General features: G+C 43.5%; 1 long non-coding RNA gene across 1 annotated transcript; it reads left to right on the forward strand.

The window, feature by feature from the left end:
* The first annotated feature begins 5618 nt into the window (after window positions 1-5618).
* On the forward strand, window positions 5619-11429 carry LOC116408740. Its single transcript, XR_004221191.1, has 3 exons — window positions 5619-5728; window positions 10722-11029; window positions 11294-11429. It is a non-coding gene; the product is annotated as an uncharacterized LOC116408740 (long non-coding RNA).
* Window positions 11430-11764: the final 335 nt, after the last annotated feature.

Genomic DNA, 11764 nt, shown 5'->3' on the forward strand with positions numbered 1-11764 from the left:
CACCATGATGACAGATATTTTCCCTATGTTAATTGCTCAACTTTCTGCAGAGATAAAATAAAAAAGTTGCACAAGGGGACATCTAGTGGCCAGTTAGGAGAATGCAGAACTTGGTGTTACAAATCCAGAATAAATAAACACCTTGACTGCAAAAAAGAACACTGAACACAGGAAAAAAAAAACCTTTATGTAAGAGCACTATTACAGGTGAATAAGCCCATAACCTTTCTTGGCAAACATTCCCTACCTATAAAACCCCAAACAAACCCTGCACACCAGAAAAAAACTTTCCCAGGGAGGTATTACAGTTGAAAAACATTATTATTTAACAACAGCCAAAATATTGCATCTTAAACAGTACAATATCCATCAATAAACAATACAGAGAGCTCCCTTGACAAAGGTCTTTGAGCCGAAACGTTGGGGAGTATCTGCCTTCATATCCTTTTGTTCAGTTTTGTTCACTGGGGGGTATGTATTGTTCATTGATGGATATTGTACTGTTTAAAATGCAATATTGTGGCTGCATAATGAGTTGTTAAATATAAATGTTTTTCAACTATAATACCTCCCTGGGAAAGTTTTTTCTGGTGTGTAGGGTTTGTTTGGGGTTTTATTGGTATATATAATCCTCTAATGGGGGGATTGCTGAAACCCTAGCACCTGGATATTTCATATATTTATTCTTTTTTGATTGCTTGTAAAGGGCAAGAATATCTTAGGCCGGAGTGCCCTCCGTTATCCTAAATTTTAAACATACCCTTCCTACCTACCCCCTTTAATGTCTGGCCACACCCCTGAGCCAATCAAACCATGCCCTCAACCTTCCCAAACCCCACCCAGTCTTGACTAAGCCCTTTCCCTTTTGCTCCAGGTCACTCTGTGCTATTGCACCTTCCTGTTGCAGTGGGGCCCCTGACTGTATTCCTTCCTGTCTAACCCAATGGCACAATAGCCCACAAACACACAATCCCATTAAAGGAGAAGGAAAGGCTAATAAAGAGTTAATCTCAAGTCTCCCCATATTTCACCTGTTCAAAAGATCAGAAGCCAAACAGGAAGAAAAATGCTGAGCTGGGTAGAGAAGATTCCCATAATGCATCGCTCCTCCCCAGACTTGGCGACTTGGACTGTAGGCAGCGCATGCGCACACGTCAGCAGTGCTCCCCCTAGCGTCTGGTTGCTATGGCGATGCTGAAGTGGAGCGGTGAGCGGGTTTGGATGCAGGGGGAGTGCCTGGCTTATTACATGGCGGGGGGTAGGCTGGGTAGCGGCGGCGCATTATGGCTGGACTGGATTGTTACACGCTGTGCTGATCGAGTCAGTCAGCGGCGATGGGGGGGTGGCGGCTTCTTAAATTCTGTGTGTGAGCGTCTGGTTGCTATGCCGACGCTGAAGAGGACTCGGCTGGAGCGGTGAGCGGGTTTGGTTGCAGGGGGGGAGCCTATGCTGATTGAGCGTTCCATTACAGTCTGTGCTGAGTGTGTCAGTGGCAAGGGGGGGGGGGCGCATGATGGCTGGACTGGATTTTTACATGCTGTGCTGATTGAGCCGGCAGGCAGCGGGGGGGGCACATGCGCAGTAGAGACAGTGAGGGAAAGGGTATGGGCATCCCTTGTTAAAAATGGCGGCGCCATTCACTGAAACAAGTATGTAGGTTCTAGTATGTGTATCTCTGTAAATCTTTCATGAGGCAAGCCAGGAATATAGTGTTTTTACTCAGCAATAGTAGTACTATTTAATAGTGTGCTTAATAGATTTTGCCTTTCCTTCTCCTTTAAACACAATAACACTACCAGTAGCCCACAGCCATAAATAATCTGAAATTTTGCAATATAATTGTCCCTTATATGGAAGTATTAATATATTGTATAATATTGGGGCACTTCTTGCACCTGACTTTGATCCTTATAGGGGCCGCTTACTAGTGTGCCCTCATTTTCTGAAGTTGCTTAAAGTTCCCTGCATATCTCCCACCAGAGATTCACTTTATTGCTGGTGGGAAGGCATTTTGGGGAGACTGCCTATGGTAGACAAGATTTAACCATAGGCGGATAATCTCCCTGTGGGTCATGGCCCTATGACGTTGGGAGTTGGAGTTGGGGGATCAGGCTCCCAGTTAAGATTCCAATTTATCCCACTGGGGTTCAGTTGGGTTAGGTCAGTGCATCTCAGCAAACCCATTCTGTAGGACCCGGCTCTGTGCATGGGGGGGAGTTATTGTGCTGAAACAGGTAAGTGGCCCCCCAAACTGTCCCACATAGTAGGAAGCAGGTGATTGTGCTTAGCACAGGGAAACACCTAACATAAATAATGTCTATAGGCTATAAACACAAGTAGGGGAAAGGAAAGGTAAGGGGGTCTCCTCCTACTAACTAAACAGTAAACATCTTAGCAGGAACAATTCCCTATATTTTCTCATAGTGTGTACAAAGAAAAAAAAGTGATATATAAATCAGGACAGCAATGGTATTTCACTGTACTCACTGCAATTCTTCATTTTCACTCCTAGTTCAGAGCCAGTACAGATAGAGACAACATGCACCTTTGCCAGAGTGAGATTTTCCCTTTGCTTAATCGCAAAGCACAACATTGTTGAACAAAGAGCCATCTAGTGGCCAGTTTGGAGAATGCAGAACCTGTTGTTTTATAAGCTACAAATTCTGAATTCGCTGCCAATTCCCACATCCCATAAAATACCAACAGCCCCCACACATACATTACAGAAAGCTCACAAATATACAAGAGTCCACACATATATACTGCACAATATTGCTTATATTGATCCTTTAGATTTCTAGCCTTCCCTGATGAATTACCCCCTTCCCCCATCTGTGCAAAGTTCCCTTGGTAGTTATAATTCATAGCTACAACTGACTCGTGGCAAGAGAATCAGACACTAATCCAAACATAAAAGCAGACTTTCTGCCTGTTGTGATTCTATTTCTTCTGCTGAACCTTTACTTTCCCCCTCCACATCAAGGGTTACAGAACAAAAATGGAAAAAGAGATTCCTACTACAAAATCTTACAATCAGGCCCGGATTTACAAAGTGGGCGCCGCTAGGCCCCATCTCCATGGCCACTCCATAGTCAGGCCCAGAACACTGGGGGTCGGTGTGAGGGGCATTAAGGACTATCAGGTCTCCTGTACTTCCCCAGTGCTTTGGACCCAATTTGGACACAGCAGCTGGATGGCATGCCACTCCTAAAGTCCTGTCAACCTAGACCTGGGCCTTTGTGGCCTTGCCACTAATCCTTTGCCAGTATTTTTTACAGAGCCCCACACACCCCAGAAACCCCTAATATCCCTGTCACTACAATCTATTCCTTCAAAAAGTAGGAATAAATCCCATTTTATATGCTGAAATCCAGCTGCAAAACAGTTCTAGTCTTTCTGCATCATTTGTAATCCTGGCAGGGGAGGAGGGACTCAAACACTGATGTTACAGATTGTAACAACTTCCCCACAGCTTACAGACAGCATGCAGGAACTACATAACCCACAATGCCTTGCACTGGGATGTTCCTTTCCTTATTCCTTATTATCCCACGTGCAAGGGATTGTGGGATTTGGGGGTTGCAGGTTGAGAACACTCAAGTAAGTTGTGTTTAATAGTACCAGTCTGGGAGCAATAAAGGTCCACCAGGTATGTTGTTGCATACAAGATGGTTCCCTTTCTTTCCCAACAACCCTGCAAGATGGACGTTAAAAAGTGAGTTATTGGATACTGACCCCCTTCTATTCCTCCTTGGTTCAGGCTGGAGAAAAGCTACAGTATTTGCCTTTTACAAAATTTATTTTGTAAATATTATTTATTGAGATAGTTTATCAGGCATAAATATCTGTGTGTGCTACAGTGATGTACGAATGTTTTAGGCTTCATTCAGATCAAGTTTTATTTACATTGTTTTGTTTGAATAACAAGGAGTTGGACGCCCAGAAAGCAATTTGGCATATTGAGCCTGGAGCTAAAATAAACAAACAGCTGCCAGAGTAACTGCATTTTAGCACGAATAACTCTTTTGGATTCGGGTCATTTGGGTCTAGTGGGACTAGTCTAGTTGGATTTAAAGACGTCTATTGGAACAGAAGCCTAGTTAGATGGCTACTAAGGGGGAATATGAGGAAAGTGTTTATCTGCAATCTGTGAAACTTTCATATTTGTATAACCCTATTTAAAGTTTAGAAGGTTAAACATATGGCATCAAGTAGGTGTGGGGAGCATTAAATACAGACCTAAATGCTTCTTATTTATTCATATTCTTCCAGATACAGGTAAGGGATCCATTATCTGGAAACCCATTATCCAGAAATTACGGAAAGCCTCTTTCCCATAGACTCCATTGTAATCAAATAATTCACAATTGTTGAATTGATTTTCTTTTTATCTGTAATAATAAAACAGTACCTGTACTTGATCCCAACTAAGATATAATTACCCCTTATTGGGGGCAGAACAGCCCTATTGGGTTTATTTCATGGTTAAATGATTCCCTTTTCTCTGTAATAATAAAACAGTACCTGTACTTGATCCCAACTAAGATATAATTACCCCTTATTGGGGGCAGAACAGCCCTATTGGGTTTATTTCATGGTTAAATGATTCCCTTTTCTCTGTAATAATAAAACAGTACCTGTACTTGATCCCAACTAAGATATAATTACCCCTTATTGGGGGCAGAACAGCCCTATTGGGTTTATTTAATGGTTAAATGATTCCCTTTTCTCTGTAATAATAAAACAGTACCTTGTACTTGATCCCAACTAAGATATAATTACCCCTTATTGGGGCAGAACAGCCCTATTGGGTTTATTTAATGGTTAAATGATTCCCTTTTCTCTGTAATAATAAAGCAGTACCTGTACTTGATCCCAACTAAGATATAATTACCCCTTATTGGGGGCAGAACAGCCCTATTGGGTTTATTTAATGGTTAAATGATTCCCTTTTCTCTGTAATAATAAAACAGTACCTGTACTTGATCCCAACTAAGATATAATTACCCCTTATTGGGGCAGAACAGCCCTATTGGGTTTATTTAATGGTTAAATGATTCCCTTTTCTCTGTAATAATAAAACAGTACCTGTACTTGATCCCAACTAAGATATAATTACCCCTTATTGGGGGCAGAACAATCCTATTGGGTATATTAAAGTTTTACTGATTTTTTAGTAGATTTACGGTATGGAGATCCAAAATACGGAATACCCTTGGTCCCGAGCATTCTGGATAATGGGTCCTATACCTGTACCAAGTTGATAAGCCAATAGAAAAAAGGGAGTCATACTACTAATATATTTCAGCATTGCCCACTATCCCTCCGTAGCTCAGTACTCCAGCCTGGGGGGATGGCAGTTACATAAGTGGAATGTTGGGGAGCAGTTGGATGAAGGGACTGGGACCTTACCAGGCCTCCTCTCCCCCCGGGCTCCCCCACAGCTATGGAGGCCCCAGCTACCCCAGCTATATATTGAAATCAGCTCCACGTTCGTTGTGTCAACATGTCGGTAAACATTGGCATGTTTGGGGCATGATTCTCTGTAAATATGTGAGTGATTGTTGTTTCCTATCTGCAAACAGTACGAGGCTCTATAAATAAGGTTGGTCATACGGCAGATTTATTGCTGTTCATTCAACCGAGACAGAAGCGATGCATCCCAGGTTCCTTTGCGTCCCGCTCCTACTCGTGGCTTTGGGCCTCGCCCTTGGGCAAGACGATGCAGGTAAGGAAACACTTGGGTTCATGTTTAGTAGGGATGCACCCAACCCAGTTTTAGGGATGTAGCGAACCTCAAAAAAAAAGTGTGAATATTCGCGAACTTTGCGAACCCCATAGACTTCAATGGGAAGGCGAACTTTAAAACCTAGAAAAGCCATTTCTGGCCAGAAAACTGATTTTAAAGTTGTTTAAAGGGTGCCACGACCTGGACAGTGGCATGCAGGAGGGGGATCAAGGGCAAAAATTTCTCTGAAAAATACGTTGTTGACACAGCGTTGCGTAAAACCGCAAAGGCAGCTGGCAGACCTAGCGGAAATACGCGGCATTTTTTTACTATTTCACACTATTAGCACCATGGAAACGGGATTTGCTGAAAAACGCCATGGGCCTGATTCACTAAAGTGTGATAAAATGTGCGCTATTTATAGCGTGCACTATAAATTTTACCGCGTCTTAATTTTGGCGATTTTTCGCACAATTCACTATAAGCATACTCGCGCTTTTTTACGCGCGATATTGCATGCGTTATTTAACTCGCGAAGACTATTTCAATGCGGTATTTGCCGGTACATGCGCTAAATTACGCACGCGAATAGTCGCCGCATATGAATGGTAGCTTAGAAATAGTGTATAAAAATTGTCGCCGCATATAAATGGTGTATATAAATATTAGCCACATATAAATGGTAGCATATAAATGGTATCATATAAATAGTAGATGCTTATAAATAGTAGCCACTAGTGATGAGCGAATGTGTTCTGGTTTCTTTAGTGAAAAATTAGCAAATCTTTCGAAAGATCCACGAAACGGCAAAAATGTTGCGCGGGCAAAAAAATTGTTGCTGTGACTATTATTTTTTGACACTTGTATAAATTTTTGGATGTGCGTTGAATTTTTGCGTGGCAAATTTTTTCATGCATTTTGCCATTGGCCATTTTTGGCATTTGCCATTTTTGCGAAACGCATGAAAAAATCCGCCGCAAAAAAATTCAACGCACGTCCAAAAATTCGCTGCGAATCCATGCCTGGCGAAACATTTCATCACTTGTAGCCAAATAGAAATAGTCGCGCAAATGAACGCACGCCATGTTAGCCATACACGCCAATACTTGCGGAAAATTACTAATTAAAAATGACCATTTCCCTGGAAACTGGCGGCTGCGTCACTCTGGGGGAAACACAGACTGAATAAATAACACTATAAGTCCATATTTTATTGGCAAAAAATAATTTACTGTACTTTTGTATAATTTTTCGCCTGCCTGTAGTAGGTGTTAATTTTCGCATAGCCGAATGCGATATTTAGCGCGCAAAAGTTATAGTGAATCATGCGATCGTATTCTTTTCAGCGCGGAAATTAACGCATGCGGTAAAACTAGCGTGAGAAATACCGCATGCGAAAATGGGGAATGGTGAATCGCGCGCACATTATCGCGTCTTTTTTACTGCAAAAATTTTTTTTATTGCACTTTAGTGAATCAGGCCCCATGTGTGGCTTGTGCGGCGTTTTTAGGCCGAGAAAAAACGCCACGGAAAAACGCCACGTGAACCCAAATTGTGGACATACGCGAAAAGTTCGCGAACTTCCGAACTTGAGAAAACCCGATGTTCGCGCAAACCCACCCTGATGGATTCTGCCGAATCCCAAACCGAATCCGAATCCTAATTAGCATATGCATATGCTAATTAGGACCGTGAAGGGTTAAAAGTTGCTAAAAATGTTCCCCCCTAAATTTTAACCCTTTCCAAATGCTAATTAGCATATGCTAATGTATGCTAATTAGGATTCGGATTCGGTTCGGCCGGGACCGTGGATTCGGCCGAAATCGAATCCATCAAAAAAATGCTGGGTGCAGCCTGAACCGAATCTGGGATTGGGTGAAACCCTAATTTTTAGTAGGGAAGCACCCAAACCAGTTTTTCGGGTTCGACTGAACCCCCCGAATCCATCACAAGCGATTCGGCCGAATATTGAACCAAATCCGAATTAGCATATGCTAATTAGGATCCGAAAAGGACAAACGCCGGCGCGGCTGTAGCGAAAAATTGTTTTACTTCCGTGTATACGGACATTTAATCCTTCCATTTAATCCTCAGCCAGGAACGTGGATTCAGCCGAATCCAAACCCGAAAAAGGCCGAATACCGAACCGAATTCTGGATTCTGTGCATCCCTAATGTTTAGGTATTCTGAAACCGACATCTCAGGCGCATAGACGCATTTTAAAGAATCATTTTTGACTTTCGCTTGGATCCTCTATTTAAAGGGAAACTATACCCCCAAACAATGTAGGTCTCTATAAAATATATTGCATAAACAGCTCATATGTAAAACCCTGCTTCATCTAAATAAACCATTTTCATATAAATATACTTATTTAGCAGTATGTGCCATTGGGTAATCCTAAATAGGAAACTGCCATTTTAAGTACTAAGGGCCGCCCCCTGGGATCATAGGAGTCACAGTGCACACAAACAAGCCAAGGCACACATACATGCTAGGCCCCATCAGCCAATGAATGGACAGAGTTCTGCCTTTTGCTCCCACACTACTTCCTGTTACAGTTAGAGCTGCATCACTTCCTGTCAGCTGATCTCTGAGGGGGCACACAGCCCATCACTAAATGGCGGCTCAAGGGAAAGGATGTAAAAGGGCAATATTTACTGATATATATATTCCAGTTTGGGGAGATTCTTTAATAGGCCACTTAATATAATATAAACTGTCTGTTGGTTACGTATTCATTCTGGGGGGATAGTTTTTCTTTTCACATTTTCAAGTTTTGAATTTTTGCAAATAAGTCAAAAATTCAAAAATTTGAATGTAGATAAATCTGCCTCCCCGTCACTATAAGAAACAGTTGGTTGCACCATTTGCCCAAACATGTGAGAGCTAACGAGCCTAATAGAGCCAGCGCCTGTGCATCTCGCCTAACTACATGAAACCAGTGTATCCTCCTTGGGGTAAAGCAATAAACCATTCACTTTCTATCTACTGGGGCCATTTTGAAGGGACTTTTAAAAGGAAAGAAGTCACTTCCTTTCCATTATTATTTATATATATATATATATATATATATATATAGAGAGAGAGAGAGAGAGATGCCAAGTAATACAAACAATAAACCAGTCTAAAGAGCAATATATCTGTGACTGGAGGGAAGAGATAGCAAACTCCCAGAAGCTTACTATCTACCAATCACTAGGGGGGAATACAGACTGGCCCCATACCTGGAAAGGCTACAGAACCCCAAAGACAGACAGATCCTGAGCCAGTAGAGACTGAGTGCCCACAGCCTGGAGATTGAACTGGGTCGGCACCCGACAGACCTACAGGCCCAGGGAGAGCCAGCTGTGCCAGTCATGTGACCAGGGGGAGCCGGCTGTGCCAGTCATTTGACCAGGGGGAGCGGCTGTGCCAGTCATGTGACCAGGGGGCAGTAGAGGGTGAGACCCACTTCCTGCTACACTGCCCCAAATACTTAGCATTGAGAGACACCCACTGCCAGAGAGCCAAATACTCAGCACTGAGAGACACCCACTGCCAGAGACCCAAATACTCAGCACTGAGAGACACCCAATGCCAGAGACCCAAATACTCAGCACTGAGAGACACCCACTGCCAGAGACCCAAATACTCAGCACTGAGAGACACCCACTGCCAGAGACCCAAATACTCAGCACTGAGAGACACCCACTGCCAGAGACCCAAATACTCAGCACTGAGAGACACCCACTGCCAGAGACCCAAATACTCAGCACTGAGAGACACCCACTGCCAGAGAGCCAAATACTCGGCACTGAGAGACACCCACTGCCAGAGAGCCAAATACTCGGCACTGAGAGACACCCAATGCCAGAGACCCAAATACTCAGCACTGAGAGACACCCACTGCCAGAGACCCAAATACTCAGCACTTAGAGACACCCACTGCCAGAGACCCAAATACTCAGCACTTAGAGACACCCACTGCCAGTGACTCTCCCATCACATCCCAGACTTCCCCTCTATAGAAGAAGAGAGAAAACTCTGCATCCTACTGGGAGAAGAGGCACCGACAGTAACAATGGCAGCACAATACATAACAGACTGTCATAGACTGAGAGAGACAGTACTTTCCCCTGTCCCCATATACTGACCCCATAACCCCTCCCCTTAAACCCCCCAATTTTCATATACTGACCCCCTAACCCCACCCTTTACACCATCTACCTGCATTGGCAATACTAAATGTTTTTGGTCCTGCCAATAAAGCTCATTTGATTTGATTTGATTTGATTTGAGAGAGAGTGAGTACCACACACTCAGGGACTTGGTGCAAAAGAAAAAAAGTTTATTGAAAAAACTCCAACGTTTTGAGTGCAAACAGTACTCTTCTTCAGGGACAAAATCTCTCTCTCTCTCTATAGGAAAAATCACTCACCATAAGGCAGGGATCCCCAACCTTTCTTACTCGTGAGCCACAGTCAAATGTAAAAAGACTTGGAGAGCAACACAAGCACCATAAAAGTTCATGGAGGAGCCAAATAAGGGCTGTGATTGGCTATTAGGGGCCTCTATGCACCCTATCAGCTTACAGGGGGCTTTATTTGGTAGGAAATCTTGTTTTTATTCAACCAAAACTTGCCTCCAAGTCAGGAATTCAAAAATAACTCCCTGGTTTGGGGGCACTGAGAGCAACATCCAAGGGATTGGGAAGCAACATGTTGTCCCTGAGCCACTGGTTGGGGATCACTGCCATAAGGTGTATAAAGCAAGATGTGGGGTTCAAGAAGGCTTGTGCCTTAGTTTAGTTCTATACGTCCTTGTTCCCTCAGCCATCACCTACACCGTAAGGACCAAGGTGCGCTGGTCACCCCCATGGGCAGGGATTGGGGGTGGCCTAAATTCACTCACTTTTTGAACGTTGGTAGGTATCCATTATGCTGCCTCTCCCTGTGGTTTGGAGCACACTGGCCAACATACGATCCCCTTTACATTTCTTTATTTCATGCAGGAGTGCAGCCGGCTGAAGGTGGGGCTGAAGGTGGAGCTGAAGGTGGAGCTGCAGTCGCTGATAAGACAGAGGTTGCACCTGAGAGCCCACCAGTAGAAGAGAAAGTAGAAGTGGCACCTACATCTGGTGGAGCAGATGGGGCTGTGCCGGCAAAGCCTGCCCAAAGAGGTAGACACAGAGGTAGACTCGGCCACAGAGTTAGACTCGGCCACAGACTTAAACTCGGCCACAGAGGAAAAGGACGTGGTGGAGGAAAACTTAGAGGCTGAAAACACGGCAGAAAGGGGAAACCGTTGTAGGTAAAGAAGGTAAGTGGCTCCCAGTGAAACACTTATATGTTGTCTTTATAAAGTTGTTTTATCTCCATATAAACACATATATTTAGTATATAGGGATGTGCTATCTATAATATATGTAAGTTCTGGAGAGTAAGTTGGGCCTCTATTAGCTATGCTTAGGGCCTAAAGTAGGAATTGTGCCCTCGGGACTTACCTACTGCTGTAGAAATGTATCTATGATATATTCGTGCACATACAAACTTCATGGTGTTATTTTGTTCCCATTTCTTTTAGATCTTGATGGCTTCAGGTCGACAAGTGACTCTCCTTGGTGCTTTTTATTACTGTACTATAACCCACCCCTTCCCCCCTGAAATTTATTTCATGTACAAGAAAAGTTACTATACCAATAAACATTAGTACTCTGGGATTGGGATTCATGGCTCCTCTTTTAAGTCAGTTAGGGATAAATCATTTGCAACCAGAAAAAAAGGTTAGAATCAGCATCTATATTGAGACTCATTGAGATGGATCAGAACCAGTCGGACAGACATTCCAAGTGTCCATCTGCCCAACCCACCACTTGAGTCAGCAAATTGACTTGATCCAAACAGTCTGACCTAGGTTCAGTGATTGAATAACATGGTTGGCAATGGTTGGTTCACAGATCTACTGTTACGAGTGGGAGATGGGACGGTGAGTCCTTGAGGCAGGGGCTGTTACAGGACGGAGCAGGCGTAGACAGGACGGAGCGGGTGTAGACTA

The sequence above is a fragment of the Xenopus tropicalis genome, chromosome 2 (genome assembly GCF_000004195.4).
Source record: "Xenopus tropicalis strain Nigerian chromosome 2, UCB_Xtro_10.0, whole genome shotgun sequence".
NCBI classification, from domain to species: Eukaryota; Metazoa; Chordata; class Amphibia; order Anura; family Pipidae; genus Xenopus; species Xenopus tropicalis.